Source organism: Lissotriton vulgaris, chromosome 4_1, assembly GCF_964263255.1.
Source record: "Lissotriton vulgaris chromosome 4_1, aLisVul1.2, whole genome shotgun sequence".
Classification (NCBI taxonomy): domain Eukaryota; kingdom Metazoa; phylum Chordata; class Amphibia; order Caudata; family Salamandridae; genus Lissotriton; species Lissotriton vulgaris.
Window position 1 is genome coordinate 1,101,320,998 of NC_141691.1, and position 20,704 is coordinate 1,101,341,701.

The window sequence follows — 20,704 nt, forward strand, 5'->3', positions numbered from 1 at the left end:
TACCACTCTGCACTCTGCACTACCAATCTGCACTCTGCACTACCAATCTGCACTCTGCACTACCACTCGCACTCTCAAACTGCACTCTCACTCTGCACTCTGCACTACCACTCTGCACTACCACTCTGCACTACCACTCTGCACTACTACTCTGCACTACCACTCTGCACTACCACTCTGCACTACCACTCTGCACTACCAATCTGCACTCTGCATTACCACTCTGCACTCTGCACTACCACTCTGCACTCTGCACTATCACTCTTCACTACCACTCTTCACTACCACTCAGCTCTACTAACCTATGGGAGGGCAGGCCACTCACCACGCATTCACAGAGACCTCAAGCACTTTACACTGTACCACAGTGAACAAGCATTAGGAATGCATTAGGGCTCGGGTTTGTTTTGAGTTAGAGATAATGGCATTGTAAATGGCAATGTGTTTTAGGCACTCTGCACTAGCAATCTGCACTCTGCACTCTCAATCTGCACTCTGCACTACCACTCTGCACTACCACTCTGCACTCTGCACTACCACTCTGCACTCTGCACTACCACTCTGCACTCTGCACTACCACTCTGCACTCTGCACTACCACTCTGCACTACCACTCTGCACTCTGCACTACCACTCTGCACTCTGCACTACCACTCTGCACTCTGCACTACCACTCTGCACTCTGCACTACCACTCTGCACTCTGCACTACCACTCTGCACTCTGCACTCTGCACTACCACTCTGCACTCTCAATCTGCACTCTGCACTACCACTCTGCACTACCACTCTGCACTACCACTCTGCACTACCACTCTGCACTACCACTCTGCACTACCACTCTGCACTACCACTCTGCACTCTGCACTACCACTCTGCACTCTGCACTACCACTCTGCACTACCACTCTGCACTCTGCACTACCACTCTGCACTCTCAATCTGCACTCTGCACTCTCAATCTGCACTCTGCACTACCACTCTGCACTACCACTCTGCACTACCACTCTGCACTCTGCACTACCACTCTGCACTACCACTCTGCACTACCACTCTGCACTACCACTCTGCACTCTGCACTACCACTCTGCACTCTGCACTACCACTCTGCACTCTCAATCTGCACTCTGCACTACCACTCTGCACTCTGCACTACCACTCTGCACTACCACTCTGCACTACCACTCTGCACTACCACTCTGCACTACCACTCTGCACTCTCAATCTGCACTCTGCACTCTCAATCTGCACTCTCAATCTGCACTACCACTCTGCACTACCACTCTGCACTACCACTCTGCACTCTGCACTACTACTCTGCACTACCACTCTGCACTACCACTCTGCACTACCACTCTGCACTAACACTCTGCACTACCACTCTGCACTCTGCACTACCACTCTGCACTACCACTCTGCACTACCACTCTGCACTACCACTCTGCACTCGGCACTGCCACTCTGCACTACCACTCTGCACTCTGCACTACCACTCTGCACTACCACTCTGCACTCTGCACTACCACTCTCAATCAGCACTACCACTCTGCACTACCACTCTGCACTACCACTCTGCACTCTGCACTACCAATCTGCACTCTGCACTACCACTCTGCAATACCACTCTGCACTCTGCACTACCACTCTGCACTCTGCACTACCACTCTGCACTACCAATCTGCACTCTTACCACTCTGCACTCCCACTCTGCACTACCACTCTGCAATACCACTACCACTCTGCACTCTGCACTACCACTCTGCACTCTGCACTACCACTCTGCACTCTGCACTACCACTCTGCACTCTGCACTACCACTCTGCACTACCAATCTGCACTCTGCACTCTGCACTACCACTCTTCACTACCACTCAGCTCTACCAATCTGCACTCTGCACTACCACTCTGCACTCTGCACTACCACTCTGCACTCTGCACTACCACTCTGCACTACCACTCTGCACTGCCACTCTGCACTCTGCACTACCACTCTGCACTACCACTCTGCACTCTCAATCTGCACTACCACTCTGCACTACCACTCTGCACTACCACTCTGCACTACCACTCTGCACTCTGCACTACCACTCTGCACTCTGCACTACCACTCTGCACTCTGCACTACCACTCTGCACTACCACTCCGCACTACCACTCTGCACTCTGCACTACCACTCTGCACTCTGCACTACCACTCTGCACTCTCAATCTGCACTCTGCACTACCACTCTGCACTACCACTCTGCACTACCACTCTGCACTCTCAATCTGCACTCTGCACTACCACTCTGCACTACCAAACTGCACTCTGCACTACCAATCTGCAATGCCACTCTGCACTCTGCACTACCACTCTGCACTACCACTCTGCACTCTGCACTACCACTCTGCACTCTGCACTACCACTCTGCACTCTGCACTACCACTCTGCACTCTGTACTACCACTCTGCACTCTGCACTACCACTCTGCACTCTGCACTACCACTCTGCACTCTGCACTAACACTCTGCACTCTGCACTACCAATCTGCACTCTGCACTACCAATCTGCACTCTGCACTACCACTCGCACTCTCAAACTGCACTCTCACTCTGCACTCTGCACTACCACTCTGCTACCACTCTGCACTACCACTCTGCACTACCACTCTGCACTACTACTCTGCACTACCACTCTGCACTACCACTCTGCACTACCAAACTGCACTCTGCACTACCAAACTGCACTCTGCACTACCACTCTGCACTACCACTCTGCACTCTGCACTACCACTCTGCACTCTGCACTACCACTCTGCACTACCACTCTGCACTACCACTCTGCTCTACCACTCTGCTCTACCACTCTGCACTACCACTCTGCACTCTGCACTACCACTCTGCACTCTGCACTACCACTCTGCACTACCACTCTGCACTGCCACTCTGCACTCTGCACTACCACTCTGCACTACAACTCTGCACTACCACTCTGCACTCTGCACTACCACTCTGCACTCTGCACTACCACTCTGCACTCTGCACTACCACGCTGCACTACCACTCTGCACTACCAATCTGCACTCTGCATTACCACTCTGCACTCTGCACTACCACTCTGCACTCTGCACTATCACTCTTCACTACCACTCTTCACTACCACTCAGCTCTACTAATCTGCACTCTGCACTACCACTCTGCACTCTGCACTACCACTCTGCACTCTGCACTACCACTCTGCACTACCACTCTGCACTACCACTCTGCACTGCCACTCTGCACTCTGCACTACCACTCTGCACTACCACTCTGCACTCTCAATCTGCACTACCACTCTGCACTACCACTCTGCACTACCACTCTGCACTACCACTCTGCACTCTGCACTACCACTCTGCACTCTGCACTACCACTCTGCACTCTGCACTACCACTCTGCACACTGCACTACCACTCTGCGCTACCACTCTGCACTACCACTCTGCACTACCACTCTGCACTCTCAATCTGCACTCTGCACTACCACTCTGCACTACCACTCTGCACTACCACTCTGCACTACCAAACTGCACTCTGCACTACCAATCTGCAATGCCACTCTGCACTCTGCACTACCACTCTGCACTACCACTCTGCACTACCACTCTGCACTACCACTCTGCACTCTGCACTACCACTCTGCACTCTGCACTACCACTCTGCACTACCACTCTGCACTCTGTACTACCACTCTGCACTCTGCACTACCACTCTGCACTACCACTCTGCACTCTGCACTAACACTCTGCACTACCAATCTGCACTCTGCACTACCACTCGCACTCTCAAACTGCACTCTCACTCTGCACTCTGCACTACCACTCTGCTACCACTCTGCACTACCACTCTGCACTACTACTCTGCACTACTACTCTGCACTACCACTCTGCACTACCACTCTGCACTACCAAACTGCACTCTGCACTACCAAACTGCACTCTGCACTACCACTCTGCACTCTGCACTCACACTCTGCACTATGTACTACCACTCTGCACTCTGCACTACCACTCTGCACTCTGCACTACCACTCTGCACTACCACTCTGCACTACCACTCTGCACTACCACTCTGCTCTACCACTCTGCACTACCACTCTGCACTCTGCACTCTGCACTCTGCACTACCACTCTGCACTCTGCACTCTGCACTACCACTCTGCACTCTGCACTACCACTCTGCACTACCACTCTGCACTCTCAATCTGCACTCTGCACTACCACTCTGCACTACCACTCTGCACTACCACTCTGCACTCTCAATCTGCACTCTGCACTACCACTCTGCACTACCACTCTGCACTCTCAATCTGCACTCTGCACTACCACTCTGCACTACCACTCTGCACTACCAAACTGCACTCTGCACTACCAATCTGCAATGCCACTCTGCACTCTGCACTACCACTCTGCACTACCACTCTGCACTACCACTCTGCACTACCACTCTGCACTCTGCACTACCACTCTGCACTCTGCACTACCACTCTGCACTACCACTCTGCACTCTGTACTACCACTCTGCACTCTGCACTACCACTCTGCACTACCACTCTGCACTCTGCACTAACACTCTGCACTACCAATCTGCACTCTGCACTACCACTCGCACTCTCAAACTGCACTCTCACTCTGCACTCTGCACTACCACTCTGCTACCACTCTGCACTACCACTCTGCACTACTACTCTGCACTACTACTCTGCACTACCACTCTGCACTACCACTCTGCACTACCAAACTGCACTCTGCACTACCAAACTGCACTCTGCACTACCACTCTGCACTCTGCACTCACACTCTGCACTATGTACTACCACTCTGCACTCTGCACTACCACTCTGCACTCTGCACTACCACTCTGCACTACCACTCTGCACTACCACTCTGCACTACCACTCTGCTCTACCACTCTGCACTACCACTCTGCACTCTGCACTCTGCACTCTGCACTACCACTCTGCACTCTGCACTACCACTCTGCACTCTGCACTACCACTCTGCACACTGCACTACCACTCTGCGCTACCACTCTGCACTACCACTCTGCACTACCACTCTGCACTCTCAATCTGCACTCTGCACTACCACTCTGCACTACCACTCTGCACTCTCAATCTGCACTCTGCACTACCACTCTGCACTACCACTCTGCACTACCAAACTGCACTCTGCACTACCAATCTGCAATGCCACTCTGCACTCTGCACTACCACTCTGCACTACCACTCTGCACTCTGCACTACCACTCTGCACTCTGCACTACCACTCTGCACTACCACTCTGCACTCTGTACTACCACTCTGCACTCTGCACTACCACTCTGCACTACCACTCTGCACTCTGCACTAACACTCTGCACTACCAATCTGCACTCTGCACTACCACTCGCACTCTCAAACTGCACTCTCACTCTGCACTCTGCACTACCACTCTGCTACCACTCTGCACTACCACTCTGCACTACTACTCTGCACTACTACTCTGCACTACCACTCTGCACTACCACTCTGCACTACCAAACTGCACTCTGCACTACCAAACTGCACTCTGCACTACCACTCTGCACTCTGCACTCACACTCTGCACTATGTACTACCACTCTGCACTCTGCACTACCACTCTGCACTCTGCACTACCACTCTGCACTACCACTCTGCACTACCACTCTGCACTACCACTCTGCTCTACCACTCTGCACTACCACTCTGCACTCTGCACTCTGCACTCTGCACTCTGCACTACCACTCTGCACTACCACTCTGCACTCTGCACTACCACTCTGCACTCTGCACTACCACTCTGCACTCTCAATCTGCACTCTGCACTACCACTCTGCACTACCACTCTGCACTACCAAACTGCACTCTGCACTACCAATCTGCAATACCACTCTGCACTCGGCACTACCACTCTGCACTACCACTCTGCACTACCACTCTGCACTACCACTCTGCTCTCTGCACTACCACTCTGCACTACCACTCTGCACACTGCACTACCAATCTGACATGACTTCCCTGCGCATCACCCTCGACCACGTGAGCACCATGGGCAGGGGGGCAGCCTCCGACTAGAAGCAGTGATAAAACATGGTGAACACCCCTCGGGCACCAGACAGCATCACCGGCGGGCAGAGATATCCGTCGCAATTGGAACACAAATGCAGCCCTTTCGCTGCACTCTCACCCAGGGGAATGTTCTACAGACACAAAGGGTAGGGCACAGACGCCACCAGACACGGCGGACTCGTGGAACATTAATGAAGTGACCTAGAGGGTGAGGATGGGATACTCCGCTACCATCGAGTTCGTACAAGAACAAGATTACATACGAAAAACAAACAGCACAGAAAGCGATCACTTTTGCTATCGCAATTGTTTAAAAAAAAAAAGATCTGATGCATGTGATTCTCTACATTGCTGGCCGGCTGTTCATGCGCGCACACAGAGCTGAAGGGAAAAAAAACACAGCAGTGCACACGCTCTGCATAATGGTGAACGCGCCCACAGCTTCTGGATTCCATTACAGCACCTCCCTGACAGCTCCTAATTAAGATTAAAGGACGGCCTTGCGCGTAACCACTGAGAAAATGCCACAAATCGCGGACGGAAATTACAGATAGCCTATCGCGTCAAGGCTACTACAAACACAGCACAGCAAAGACGAATCACTATGCAGATGGCATAAAAACTAAGGAATGTTTCTGGCCCGAGCCCTAAAGAAACTTTTTTTTTCTTTAACAATAGGCGCTCGGAGCTCCGCCCCCGAGCCCTAAAAAGTGCGCAGAGGCCTAAAATCACCAACACCAGGTTCCATAAACAGGCTAGGAAAAAGCAAAAAGTCTAGGGGTGAACCTGCCTAAACGGCCGGGTCCAACAATACCCAACGTACGCTTCTTCCACCAAGTAATGCTGCCTACAACAAGTCCTCTTTCAGAGGAAATACAGGATGACAGAGCAAGGACATCAGTTGCGGCCAGTGACTTTTCCCTGTTGCCGGCTACTGCCTTGCCCATTCCATCCTCCAGGGTGGGCTGGAAGATATCCCATTATTTTCAACAGTGGAAGAAAATAACCACAGATCAATGGGTCTTAGACCTAATCCAATCTGGGCATTCTCTGGACTTTGCAAAAAACCCTCCTCCACTACCTTTTATTAAAAAAACACTTACATCTTTTAAAGCTGGAGGTTGCCACCATATTGCAGAAGTAAATTGTAGAAAACGTCCTTTTGATCAAAGAGGAATAGGTTTCTACTCTCATTTCTTCTTGGTTCACAAGAAGTCAAACAAGTGGAGACTGAATTTGGACTTACGGAAATGATAACATGTCGTCCCTGAATCTCCAGGATGCATATTTTCATATACCCATACATCATAAAACACAAGAAGTTCCCCAGGTTCACTGTGGCTGGCAGTTCCGAGTATTGCCTTTCAGGCTCAAATTGGCCCCTGGCATATTTACAAAGTGCTTAGTGCCAGTTGTAGCATACCTCAGGCAGCAGCATCATCAAATGTTTCCTTACCTCGACAACTGACTAGTCAAGGGCCCTACTTACAGGGCTGCAAGGGCATCCACCAAAGCCTTTTCAAGAAACTAGGTCTAACTCTGAATCCGGAAAAGTCAGTCCTTCAATCCTCCCAGCGGCTAACCTTCCTAGGTGCCATTCTAGACACTATTCAAAACAAGGTGCACCCCATGCTAGAAAGACAACTGAAATTAATAACCTTGTCGAAATCCGTGCCAAAAAGGTTTATTTCCGTACTCCTTTATAAATCTCTTCTGGGCATGATGTCCTCCTGTATTCACCTCATCCCTCACTGACGCCTGCACATGCGTCCTCTACAGGAACCTTTAAACATGCAGTGGGTTGGGTGCAGGTCGAGGGAACATTCAATGACATAATTCGTGTCTCTCCTCCCATGATTGCAACACTAACCTCTCACTTCTAGAGCATTCTGAGGGTGATATCTGTATGCTTCAGGAGACCCATTTACTGGCTAAGGACACTCCCCGCAAGCGTTCCAGACGCTTTCCGTGCCAATTTTAGTCCTCTCGGGTGGCGAAAAAGAACGGGGTGGCATTTTGCTAAGGGCTACATTTGAGGGTAAGGTCTTATCTAAGGTCTTATCTTCCTTTTATGAATCCAAGGGGAGGGTTTTAGCTCTTAGGATCCAATGGGACTCCACTATTTTCACTCTACTTAACATATACTCTCCCAATGCACAGCAAGAGACCTTCCTCCGCAGGCCTCTCACGGAGGGATTAGCCTCCCTTGACTCCGCCTTAGTGGTAGGTGGGGACTTCAACCTAGTGATGGATAATGAGTGGGACCGGTCAGTGCAATGCTACACACAGGTAGGGGCCCTCTCTCCCGAGTTGAAGCGCTGGCTGGCTGAGAACAGCCTCCATGATGTCTGGGGCCTCCGTCATGTGGACATGCTTGACTACAACTACTACTTGGCAGCACACAAAACGTATGCAAGATTAGACATGCTCCTGGTTTCTAACGCACTTCTCCCTAGGGTTCAAGATGCATCAATTGGTGTGCGCTCCCTATCGGATCATGCACATGTTTCCCTCTCCCTGCGCCCCAAAGTGATTGGGTATACCCCTGCTCGATGGCTGTTGCGCGTGGGTCTCCTGCACTCCCCTGTTGTGGTGGAGGAGGTGCGCACCAAGACTACAGACTACCTACACCTTAACGACAACGGAGCGACCTCCCTGGCAACGGTATGGGGCACACTCAAAGCGGTCATACGCGGGGGGTTCATGGCCATTTCATCTGCTGAAGCACGTAGGCGGAAAGAGGTTCGCTTAGCTCTTGAACAGGAGGTGGCAGAACTGGAAGCAATACACAAGCGCACCGGGCCCCTCGGGTTCGACGCAAGATGGAAAAGAAACGTACCCTCCTTAAACGTCTCGACCTTGATAGGGCCGAATACGCCCTAATCCGCCTACAGCACAAGTTCTATTTGGGAGGTGACAAATGCGGGAAGGTGCTAGCACAGAGGTTGCGTGCCAGAGCGGTTGCAGGGTCCATTCCTTTCCTTAGAAGCTCTGCAGGAGAGGGACTCCATTTGGATTCCCAGATTGTTGAAGAATTTTGATGTTTCTATTATTCCCTCTATAGCCCCGACCATAAGGACGTTCCTGAGAACCGGCATTACCTAACGACTAGCCAATTCACCCGCCTCCCGAAGGCGGTAGCAGACCCTCTAAGGTCAGCGCGGTGCTCTTTTCGGTTGACGCGGAGAAGGCGTTCGACAGATTATGCTGGACATACGTGTTTGACATCCTCCGAAGTTTCGGGTTTGGTCCTCGTTTTCTCTCTTGGATACAGTGCATATACCGGGCTCCTTGTGCATCCGTGCGGTCAATAGGGTCTCCTCAGCTTCTTTTAAAATTTCACGGGCACTAGGCAAGGGTTCCCCCTTTTGCCCCTTTTATTTGCCCTTTACATGAAAACCCTCACACAGAAAATCCGGGACCACCCGGGCATGCAGGGTCTCAAATTTGGGTTGACCACCACAAGGTAAGCCTGTATGCTGATGAAATCATTCTCTCCCTCGCGCAGCCAGTTACCTCTCTTCCCGCACTGGTAGACGAACTTGAAGGTTTGGGCCGGATTTCGGGCTTTAAAGTAAACCTTAACAAGTCTCAAGTCCTTAACCTGTCCCTACCACAAATACAGGCTGAGGCCCTCCAACGGCCTCTCCCCTTGCACTGGTCACATGACCCAGTTCCTTACCTAGGCATCCTCCTGACCCCCTCGATCCCACATACGCTGGAAGTGAATTATGCAGCACTAGTGGAGCAGACACGAAAAGCGGTGGACGGGTGGGCGAAACACACACTATTGAGATTCGGGCTCATTGCTGCGGTAAAGATGGCGCTATTGCCTCGCATCTTGTATGTATTCCAGACCATTCCGTTGACTCCGCCACCTGGCACTGTGCGGTCTCTGCAGCTGGCTTTAAATAATTTCATCTGGGGTAACAAGAAAACGCGCCTCTCGGTGGCGCAAAGTTCGTGCTCCAGGGACGACGTGGGGTGAGGCTACCACTCATTCATAGATACTTGCAGGCTGCACATCTGTGTTATGTGCTGGAATGGAACCAACCGCTGTTGGAAAGTCACTGGACCTCGCTAGACCTGCTGGTCAATAACAAAAAATCTCACATTATGCTGGCAGGGAAGCGCCCAAGGCCAAAAAAGTTGAAACCTTTCAGTTGTGGAGAGGGGATCTCGAGAGTACAAGTGTTCACTTACTTGGGACTGATATTTGAAGAGAAGGGTTCATGGTCCCCACAGGTGGATGCGAAATCCCTAGCTGTTACCAGATCCACCTCTGCACTTTTGAGTTTTGCCAAGCGTCTTGGGTCTCGACCGATGGAGGCATTATTGAAGGTCTACAAAACCAAATGCCTATCTATAGCCTCCTACGGAGCCCCATTGTGGGGCCACGCAAACTGTGGCAAACTACAAACAGCAGAAAATCATTTCCTTAGGTCCTTGTTGGGTGTTCCACAATCCACACCTGTCCTTTCAATACATACCGAACTAGGGCTGGGTTATCTTACTGACTCGCTCAAACTAGCGCCCCTAATGTGTTGGACCAAAACTTGGCTGAACAAGGACATTGCTCTGAATCACAAAATCCTCAGGGACTGCATGACCTTGGACAACGCCTCAAAAATCCCATGGCTCGAATACATAAAGGGGGAGATGGGTAGACTCGGCAGACCAAACCTATATAGCCACCCAAATACTATACTCAAGGGAGATCTGAAATGGATCAAAGAAAACTTCATGAGGAGGGCAGTTCAAACACGGGAGGAGAAAGAATTAACAAAACCAAGAGTCAGAGCCAACTTCCTACCCTATTTAAAAATTGTGAGCAGACCTTACCATCGTCACCTGCTTATCAGATTTAGGTTCAATTTAATTCGATCTTCCCGTGTGGGGTGTTCCTGATGAATCTACCCCGTGTAGCTGTGATAATTTCTCCGACCAAACCCTCATGCATTTCATCATGTTTTGTAGTCACTACAAAGCGAGTAGGTTGAGGTTCTTGGCACCCATTTTAAGAGATGCAGGCTTTGTCCAGGTACGGCCTGCTCTACTTTACCTACAGTTATTAGGCAGCACCAGGACAATTCTCGGGGTTGCTAGCTTCCTGGTCGCCGCCATGCCTACTAGGTCCAGGATGCTATCCCCGAGACAACTGGAAGGGTGATTTTATTATTATAATTCCCGGCTTGCTTAACCTTCATGAATTTTACTGAATTGTAATGTTTTTTAACCCACATGACTTTAGCAAATTGTAATGAATTTTATCCAATTGTAATCAATTTTTTAAATATATGTTGTTTGTTGCTTTTATGATTTTAAATGTAATCGAATAAAGCTTGTTTTGACTTGACTTGACACTGGACCTTCATGGACCAAGCGGTGGCAGGTGCGAATGTCTGGCGAGAAATCTGTCTTTTCGGCCACCTTCGCTCTTGGGGCCTTTATTCGGCCCCGGTCATGGCAGCCACCATGAAAGTTTGGGATAAGGTAGAACTCGTAAAAGGCCTCACCACATTTCCCCCCCGGTGACGCCCCTAGTAGAGAATCCGGATTTCCCTCCTGGCGTAAGGTCTGCTGTCGCCCAGAGATAGAGAGAGGCGGGCTGCAAGCGCCTGGGCCACCTTTTCGATCTCAGAGGCATCATTCCGTTTAGTCAAATACGCCTTGATCTTGACCTCCCCCCCATATTATCTACAACTGCCACCTCTCGGGCCTTCCTTCTACCAGCCTCACGTAAACTTACCTCTTTTGAACAATGGGTAGCGAAGAAAGAGGACAACAAACATACAGAATTATATATGCTCCTTACTCAAAATCAGAAAGGGACTCGCACTCATGGACAACTCAGGTGGGAGGCGGAGCGAGGTAGGGTCCACACAGACATTGCTGTCTCCCTCTCTGGGTTGACTCTTGCTCTGGGCCACACGAACTCTCAGATGATACAGGCAGCTTGGACTAATTAGCCTCGCTTCTATTTGATGCCTGCCTTCGGGGTGTCGGCCCTATTACAGCACCTTCTGTACACCCTTGCAAGCTCTGTTTGTAGCCGCCGGCCCATGTGGTGTAGGCTGAAAGCTGGGTACAACTAATGAGTCACCTTTCAAATGTCTAATAAAATAGATTTGTTCCATAAAAATTACACAACAGAACAAAAGAAAACAGGCACCTAGGAGAAATACAGAGATAAGAGATAAAACAACACATTAGAAAGCTGCTAAGTGCCTGGCTCAAAACAAACACCAATCAAGACAAACTTCGCCTACAGAAACTTAACAGATTATACAAGTCAGCTATCAAAAATGCTAGAAAAAGATACTATTTAGACAGAATTCAAGATGCTAAATGTGCATATAAAGAATTCTATAAAATTCTCACTGAAGTTCACAAACCAAATTGCATAGAAGGAGCTCATCCCGTTCACAGACAAACTGGCAAACCATTCCTCGGCAATCTGTGTCCAAGTGTGGTGGGTCTCAGGTGTGTGTCGATGGTGTCAGTAGCAGTGTGGGTCATTAGGTGTTGGTAGTGTCTGATGGGCGCAGTGGATCCACGAGTCGTAAGAGTCTAAGGTATTTAGGGCATGTGAGCTATGTAAACTCAGAAGTGAGTAGTGTAAGGAACGGTTCCCAGAGGTCGTGGAAGGACGCTTCCGGGTGAGCTAAGGCGAGCAAGATTTTCTCCATCCCCAAGATCCCCCATAGTCTATGGAGCCAGCCTAGGCATGTCGGTAGCGTTGTAGTACCCCCGTGTGTGAGAATGTTCGGGACTGCAGCCCCTAACGCCAAGGCCATCTGTTTAACCCTTCTTGATTTTAGGGGGAATGCAAGAGCATTGGACATACGCATGGAAGCGTGGGATTTGAGTGTCAAAGTGAGAATCTATGTCGTCCAGAGTCTGTCGCCAATAGTCCCCCAGCAGTGGGCACTCCCAAAGGATGTGAGTGAGTGTGCCAGGAGAGCCGCATGTTCTCCAGCAGAGGGGGCTTCGAATAATTATGTTTTTAAAGATCTAGATATTCATTAGTTCTGCTTAACAAATGTATGTATTACTTATAGTTACATTATTCTGTGTTTAACAGGTATATGTGATTGCATAAACAGGTACATCTTTCATCATAACTATGTATCTACAATTGCTTCACTATTGAATTACAAAAAATATATACTTATTTATCTTTATCTTTATTACTTTGCTTCTAATTCAGCATATCCAATGCACTACCCTATATCTCACTCTATACCTCGCTCAATATATTCTCTACCTCCACTCTCCCATGCATCCCAAACCCCATATCCATGTCCCCCATTGAGACTGACTGTGAGTGGGAATTGGCCACCAACAGTTTCTCTGCTGCATAAAGAACATCAGAGGGGTCTCGACAATGCTCTCCAGCCACTATTTGCTTTGGCTGACTCCAGGCAACACAGACAGCACAACTGTTGAGAGAAGGTTCTACATGATCCATGACAGAGAAAACACAGCAGCCCTCATTCTCACTGACCTCTCAGCAGCATTTGACATGGTCTCACACCTCAGCCAGCACATGCACGAGATAGGCATTGATCTGCTCTTTCTTAATTTGTAGAACACAAGTTCTAACCTTACTCCACGGAAGTCCACAAACCGAGTCCCTCAAGGTTCATTGCTCAGCCTCACCTTCTTCAGCTCATACATGATCACTCTGGCCAATATCATCCACGCACAAAACATTCTCTCCTATGCAGATGACAAGAGCTCCAACACAAGAAACAAGTTGGCCGCATGCACGACTGAAGTCAATAAATGGATGAAAGTCACCTGTCTCAAGCTCAACACTGACAAGACAGCAGCAGTGATCTTCGGCAAGAACATCTCATTTTAAAAAAAAATATTGTTATTGTTTTCAATACACAACTAGCGTACAAGATGACCAATCCAGATTACAGATGGGCACGGCCTGACCATGGCGTGTGCAACAATATATGCCATACAGCGGTACATTCCAAGCGGAGCAATTGAGAAAGCAGCAAAGAATTAAAGAAAACCAATTGTTAACAACTTGCTCAGTTTGGTAAGCATTCCACTTTAGCACCGGGATACTCGTGCCAGCACTGTACGTTGCATCATAAGGCCTTATCAGTAATAGGTCAGCTTGTACTGCCCTCCCTCGACCCTCCCATCTCCCACCCCGTCTCACCGGCGTGTCAATTAAACCAACACATAGTAGTAGATCAATAAGTTATAATAATTGAAAATTGGCCTGGTGCCAGATACACAACAATATGGGATACTGTGACTATATTAGAAGTGCGGGGGAAACCTTTTCCGTGTACCTCCACTTCGTTACCAGAGGGTAGTTACACTACAAGTCGCCATCCCCAGTAGGTGCGCTCAATTCCGAACCAGAGTCCGCCTCAGGTGTCCTCAGCTCTGCGACCAGGGCCTCCCATGCCCACGCTGTTTCTAGTGCCTTATCATTCTGGGACCTTTGAGCCTGCCTGCAGGCAAACCACACTCTCACTCCCCGCCCATGTAAGCAGCGCAGCCCTCCATCTGGTAAAACTGGGCCCCCCCGGGTTCTTCCAATGGGACGTAATTAATCTTTTGGCCAACACCAGTCCCAAGTCCAGAAACTTGCTCGTTAATTTTGTCTTGCTAGTGTGGGGAAACCAATGCAAGAGACAGGTTCCTTTGTCTGGATTAATCTGTCGTTCCGTAATATCACTTAATAATGTAATGATATCCTCCCAATAAGTACCCAACTGTGGGCAATCCCATAACTTATGCAAAAGGCCCACATCTTAGCTTACAGCGGGGGCACTGTGCGCTATCTACATGAAAATAGTGATTGATCTTCGCCGAGGTAAGGTACGCCCTATGCAATATGAAGAAATTAACTAATTGAAATCTAGCATTCCTAGTGCCCTTACATGCCCTCTTAACTATTTGCTTCCCTATCCATATCTGCCTCCCAGTGGGAGCGTAGTCTCTGCAGCGGTGACAACCCCTCCTCAAGCATACGTCTATATAAGCAGGTGACAGCCTTGTAGGTGCCCACCGACATCGTTACATATTGGCATACAGCACTCACCGGTGGTTCTAATAGGCCCATTCCCCAGTATTTCTGAATGGCAGCAATTAGGGTCGTATGGATTAAGTAATGACCCCGTGGAAGTCCAAATCTCTCCTGCAGTTCATCATAAGGTAATAAGACGCCATCCCCGTACAAGTCGCCCAGTACCCAACTCTAATACCCCCTTGTCTCAACAGTCCCAAACCACCCTCTGCATCGCCCTCCCTACCTAGAACAGGCACTAGCATAGCAATCCCGTCCAAACGAACCCAACAATCGCCCCTAAGGTGTTAAAGGCGTACTAACTGGGGACCATTCAGTGGGGGCTGGATATAGCCTAGCAATCAAACAATCAGGTAAAGCAACACCCAATTAGCGCCACAAAGGTCCCATAAAACGTAACATTATCAGCCCCCCTCCTGCTTGTGATTAACGCACCCCAACATTTAGCCAATATCTCACTGCATCATCATAGGATCGAGCCTGGAGCTCCCCCCATCCACAGCCACATGGAGCAGCACATTAAGATCGGAGTCCCGTCCGCTCACCCGTTCCCAGTTACAATAGCCACATAAATTGAAAAAGTTACTCGTCCAGGAGTTCGTCTACCGTGCCAGGCGTTACCAGCGGCAAGTGTACACTGTCGGACGCCATTGACTCAGCTTCCAATCGCTCCTTGTCCTTCTCCAGGTCTGATTCCAGCAGCTGAGTCGCCGTCAAGTTGCCACATATGGCAGATACCGCTTCCAAAGCACCCCGGGGCTCCACTTCGGTCTGTGAAGTAGATGGCTTCTGCAGACCCCGCCGCCGACGCCGTATCCTTTGTGAGTTCCGGAGCTGTGAGGGCTTGGCGAGGTTCTGGGAGTGTTGCTCCGATCCATCTTTACCAGCTCTATAAGATTCCAGCCATGTCTACGCATCTTCCGGCGATTCATGGAAGCAAGTTCTCCCATCCAGGATTATCCGGAGTTTGGCAGGAAACAACAGGGAGTACTGGAGCCCCTCCACCCACAGCTCCTTCTTGATCACCTGGAAGGACGCGCAGCGCCGTTGTCTCGAAGGTATAATCCGGGAACAGAGTGACCCTACTGTTACCCACATGGTACGGGTCATCAGTACGGGCCTTCTGGAGCAGTAAGTCTCTGTCCCGAAAGTGCAGCAGGCGTGCCACCACTGGTCGGGGAGGCCGCCCTTGCTGCGGTGGTCTCGCCGGGACTCGATACGCACGTTCCAGGGTGTAAAAGGTTGACAGGCGTTCAGGAGCAACCACCGTTCTCAGCCAGTCCTCCAAATAGCGTAACTATCCGACCCCTCTGCTTTTTCAGGCAGACCCACCACGCAAATGCTCCTCATTCCAGGCACTATCAGCCAACTCCCCCGCCGTCGCTTCCCAGCCGCCAGCTCGTTCCTCAGGGCTTCCGCTCCCGCCTCTGCGCCGGCTCGCCGCGCCCGGTGGTCCCAGGGCCACACACCAGCCTCCGTGGCCGGTAGCTCCAGATCCCACCCAGCCCCACTCACCAGTGCAGGGTCGAGCCGCTCAGGCCTCCCAGCAGCGCCCAGTCCGCAGAGCTGCCCTGCCATAGTCCGCTTGCCGCGTTATCTCCGAGGGCGGGGGGGGGCGGGGCAAGGCACGCTGATCACCCCCTCCACAGCTCCAGGCACATTCACAGCCAATCTTCCAGGTTTCTGTCGGAATGGGCCGCCTTCTCCCTTCCGATCGTGCTCCGCAGCCACCCGCGGGGGCAGTCCGCCTCTCCGCCAGCGCGGCCCAGGAGCCGCCGATCACTGCAGTGCCACCATTTTGTTATCGCCGCCAGTCACCAACGCAGCCCAGGGAGTCGCCAAAACGACTCGAAACACGCCGTTTGGGGGGCCAAGTTTCTCCAAGGTAGTACCCCCATGGTCTCTGATCACCGGGGGACCTTAGGGGGGTCATGGTGTCCCTTGTTCAGGAAAATTACGGGACCCTTGTAGTGGAGCCCGGCGCTCACTCTGCTGCTCGCATGGCCTCCAAGGCACGCCCCCCTTCGGCAAGTACATCTCATCATGAAACTCCAGCTGGTGGCCAGACAAATTCGGGCCCACACCCATACCCAGAATCAATGCCAGGAACCTTGGAATAATCATCAACAGCAAACTGGGCATGACTGCACATGTCAATGCTATCACTGCATCATTCTTCCACATCCTGAAAATGCTGAGGAAGATGGTATAATGGCTCCTAAGCAAAACAATAAAAACTGTCTCTCGTCTATAATCACTCGTATAAACACCTTCTAAGCTGGGATCACCAAGAAACTCACTACAAGACTGCAGACCATCCGGAATGCGGCAGCCAGACTCATCTTTAACCTCCCACACAGAACACGAATTACACCACACCTCAGGGAACTGCACTGTCTTCCAATGCACACACGCACTCGATTCAAACTCCTTATATATTCAAGTCAGTACACAACTCAAGCCCCACCTACCTGAACATTTGTATCTCCTTTCACCAACCTTCTCCGCAGAACTCCTACCTGCAACCATGCCACGCATACACATAACCAGATCAGGACGAAGCGTGTTCTCTTGCATGGCTCCTGAAGCATGAACCGGCCTCCCTCTTCACATTAGAGTCTCCTCCTCTCTTCTTGAATTCCGCAAGAAGCTGAAGGCCTGGCTTTTCAGTTAAACCAACTACCATAGATAGGGCTAGGCACTCACACCTACTCGGTGCCAGGATACCCTTGCGGGTGATAGTGCACTTTACAAATACACGTAACATAACATAACAAGAGAATGGGTCCATTCTTGGGAACTTTAACAACAAGCATTGGCATAGCCAATAGGTCTCGCCTTTGGGACCTTATAAGTGTTTAGTTATCCATCACAATATATCCTTGGTGCAACAACATCAACTGTTGTATGGCTAAACACTTATAAGGTCCCAAAAGCGAGGTACAACTAGTGCATGAATTGATTGACAGATGTATACTAGGCGCATCACACAAAGTAAATTAGGCACACTTCGCAGGCTCTCCATTAGCTGGGTGTTGGGGGTTGGACAGCAAGGCTGTGGTGCAGGAAGCAAAGTCAAACCGATGAGCTACCTCAGGGGGTTAACTGCACCTCAGGCTACATGTAGGTCATAGGCTTCAATTCTAGCATCGTCCACTCCTGCTTTGCAGGTCGCCTGAGTGATAACATCTCTAGTCAGTACTTCGAGCCGTGGGTGAGTTGGTGCCACATAAAAGATCAACTATTAAAGTGTCATTGTTTATCCATGCTTTTTCTCCCCGCCTCTTCCCAACCTTTAAATACCTCCCCAGGGATGAGGCTCGTTCCCTGGTGAGTGCTCCCGACTTATAAATACATCCGAAGCTTACGGAGGTAGGGGTCACAGCAGAGATCAGGGTGTCAGTTGGTCTTAACTCTGCATTCACCGAACACTGCAACCGGCTTTAACTTGGAACCCTCCCCTCCATTGCGCGCTTTCAGTGGACCCCACTTCGTAACACTACAACCCATTCTGTGACAGCTTCTCCAAGCCCCCGTGTGACCAGGTAACATATGCCTGCCATTGTCCCCTCGTCATCTGGGCTCGGAGCTGCTCGGGCGAGGGGCTGGAAATGTAATTCAGCACCCGTCTCCCTCCCCTCCCATCACTCTTTTGTCCTTCGTCCCCTGTTCCAGGAAAGAGCTAGGCCCTGGCTCTCCCAGAGGACAAGAACAAGAGAGCAAGCAAGGACACTGCCTGTGAGTTGAACCTGCGTGCAGCAGTACAGCGCGCAGCGAGGCCGTAGAGCAGAGTCAAGGCGCCCCGGGGGGATTGCAAATCTGCACAAATGGATTCTAACCCATGCTCCTTGGCAGATGTGTGGGTGGATATTGCAGTTGCATGTTGCAAGCCTTGCCAACTAAGCCTCTTTCCGAGTCCCTGCTGCTGGACTAATGTAGAAGAAAGAACGCAGTGTAAATCAGTCACATTTATAACCACAACCTGAATAATGCTGAATGTTCAACATGCTTTATATGTGAAACTCTGTAGATGGAACCTACTAAACTCTGCTCACATGCGAAAATTAATCTCGCTGCCTAATTTCATAGCGGTCCTATAGGAGCCAAGTTGACAACGTTTGTGGGACCCAGGTAATATGAGCGGGGGTGAGATGACGTGAGTGCCAAGCAAGGTGTCCTTACCAACATGCACGATGGCCCATGAAAAAGACCCTGGCATGAAAAAACTCACCCTAAATCAAGAACAGTAAACAAACAAGTAACCTGAGACTGGAATGCAGCCTGCCCTCCATCTGGCACACTGCGCGCCGCCACTGCTAATTAAAAACAGATGGCACCCGGCCGCGCTGCTGCTTGTTCCCGAGCTCCCTAGGCCAGGGGAGAAAGAAGGCGGGACATGCACCCGCCTTTGGCCAATTGTGTGGTGTCTTTCTTAGAAATGCAAAAAAACAATTGATGGACAGAATGCAGAACAATGTCATACTTTCACCCCAGTACAGAGATCTGGGCCTAAATCCACTGTTTTTTTGCTCACCATGCCATTCCAGTTCGGACCCAGCCATATGCAAATCAGTCTTGACCCTGCGCCCAATGGGAACAGTCCAGCCTGAACCGCCAGGCCAGGTCCTCCCTGGACTGGAAACAAGCATCCTAGATTCGGTTTCGGGCTTTCAGCCCTCACCAGCCAGGATAGCTTGACTCCATTGGCATGGAGAGCACGGGACCCACATCTGGGCATACCCGTCCCACTCGGGGTGACGAATGCAAAAAGAACAATTGATGGACAGAATGCAGAACAATATCATACATTCACCCCAGTACAAAGATCTGGGCCTAAATCCATCGTTTTTGTGCTCACCATACCATTCCAGTTCGGACCCAGCCGTATGCAAATCAGTCTTGACCATGCTTCCAATGGGAACAGTCCAGCTCAACTGCCAGGCCAGGTCCTCCCTGGACTGGCTAGGAGCATCCTAGGACCGGTTTCGGGCTTCCAGTCCTCATCAGCCAGGATAGCTTGCCTCCAGTGGTCCCAGGATGCTTGTTTCCGATCCAGGGAAGACATGAGGCACAGGGTCAGACTGATTTGCATATGGCCATGTCTGAACTGGGGTGGCGGAGTGAGCTAAAGAATGATGATGAATTATACCCATATCAGTTGACTGGGGGTGAGTGCTTGCAATGTTCAACACTCCGTTCATCATCCCCTTTGGTTTTGGCTTTCTTAGACAGACTCATGCAAAGGCCAATAGCGGGTGATGAAAATAAAACACACTCACGAGTATGAGTTCCGGGTTTAAAGCACTTACTAAAAGCCTCGGAGAGCAGCGCATGCGCGCTGGCTAAGGCGAGACCTAAAAAGCAACCATCTTGGGTCCACGGTAGGCCCCGCTCCAAAGGAATTTTTTTTCAAAGGTATGCTCGGTTATTTTTTTTGGGCAAAAGATAATTTAAATGTCATGGAAATACTGCTCCCCCCAGCCTAATGGTTAGGTCTGTGGCTCTCTAATCCGAAGAAGTCGACTCTGGAATTCTCAGTTACTTAAAGAATTGAGTGGCCC

General features: G+C 50.4%; 1 protein-coding gene across 6 annotated transcripts in view; it reads left to right on the plus strand.

Annotated features, from left to right (window-relative positions):
• ELP2 (elongator acetyltransferase complex subunit 2) overlaps window positions 1-20,704 on the plus strand; it is a 1,268,509-nt gene that overhangs the window by 220,545 nt on the left and 1,027,260 nt on the right. The gene's annotated exons all lie outside the window — the stretch shown is intronic.